This window comes from Coregonus clupeaformis, chromosome 34 (genome assembly GCF_020615455.1).
Source record: "Coregonus clupeaformis isolate EN_2021a chromosome 34, ASM2061545v1, whole genome shotgun sequence".
In the NCBI taxonomy this organism is placed as follows: Eukaryota; Metazoa; Chordata; class Actinopteri; order Salmoniformes; family Salmonidae; genus Coregonus; species Coregonus clupeaformis.
In genome coordinates this window covers 41784320-41785911 of record NC_059225.1, presented here as the reverse complement: position 1 = coordinate 41785911, position 1592 = coordinate 41784320, and positions in this window count along the sequence as shown.

Sequence of the window (1592 nt, the reverse complement as noted above, 5' to 3'; positions counted from 1 at the left end):
ATATATTTTATATTTGAGATTCTTCAAATAGCCACCCCTTGCCTTGATGACAGCTTTGCACACTCTTGGCATTGTGTCAACCATTGTGCTTCACCTGGAATGCTTTTCCAACAGTCTTGAAGGAGTTCCCACATATGCTGACACTTGTTGGCTGCTTTTCCTTCACTCTGCCGTCCGACTCATCCCAAAACATCTCAATTGGGTTGAGGTCGGGGGATTGTGGAGGCCAGGTCATCTGATACAGCACTCCATCACTCTCCTTCTTGGTAAAATAGCCATTACACAGCCTGGAGGTGTGTTGGGTCATTGTCCTGTTGAAAAACAAATGATAGTCCCACTAAGCCCAAACCAGATGGGATGGCGTATCGCTGCAGAATCATCCGTTCACCCACACCGGTTGGAACCAAAAATCTCCAATTTGGACTCCAAAAGGACAAATTTCCACCGGTTTAATCAGTTTCTTGGTCCAAGCAAGTCTCTTCTTCTTATTGGTGTCCTTTAGTCGTGGTTTCTTTGCAGCAATTTAACCATGAAGGCCTGATTCACACAACTCCTTCATGTCTTTAAGTAATGATGGGCTGTCATTTCTCTTTGCTTATTTGAGCTGTTCTTGCCATAATATGGACTTGGTCTTTTACCAAATAGGGCTATCTTCTACACACCTGTTAATTGAAATGCATTCCAGGTAACTACATCATTACATTTACATTTACGTCATTTAGCAGACGCTCTTATCCAGAGCGACTTACAAATTTGTTTTTTGGGGGTGGGGTAAGGGGGGGTAGAAGGATTAATTTATCCTATCCCAGGTGTTCCTTAAAGAGGTGGGGTTTCAAGTGTCTCCGGAAGGTGGTGAGTGACTCCGCTGTCCTGGCGTCATGAGGGAGCTTGTTCCACCATTGGGGTGCCAGAGCAGCGAACAGTTTTGACTGGGATGAGCGGGAACTGTGCTTCCGCAGAGGTAGGGGGGCCAGCAGGCCAGAGGTGGATGAACGCAATGCCCTCGTTTGGGTGTAGGGACTGATCAGAGCCTGAAGGTACGGAGGTGCGTTCCCCTCACAGCTCCGTAGGCAAGCACCATGGTCTTGTAGCAGATGCGAGTTGTAGGGGTGTTTGGATCATGAAGCTGGTTGAGAGTGCCAAGAGTGTATAAAGCTGTCATCAAGGCAAAGGGTAGCTATTTGAAGAATCTCAAATATATTTTGATTTGTTTAACACTTTTTTGGTTACTACATGATTCCATATGTGTTATTTCATAGTTTTGATGTCTTTACTATTATTCTACAATGTAAGAAATAGTAAAAATAAAGACAAACCCTTGAATGAGTAGGTGTGTCCAAATATTTGACTGGTAGTGTACATTTAATAAGTGTGAAGCAGAAAGTGAATATCCACAGAAATTGGTAATAAATATTAAGAGTAACATTGTTAGGGTAGACTAAACTGAAAACAATGCCTTCCAATAAGGAGAAAGTTATCATGTTTGTTTTGTTTTTAAACCTTACAATAGGGGTAAAAGCAGAACATTGTTTGAGAGTGATCCGCGTGTATTAGCAGTAGTGATTGGGAGGGTCTTGAGAGTCCTAGTTGAA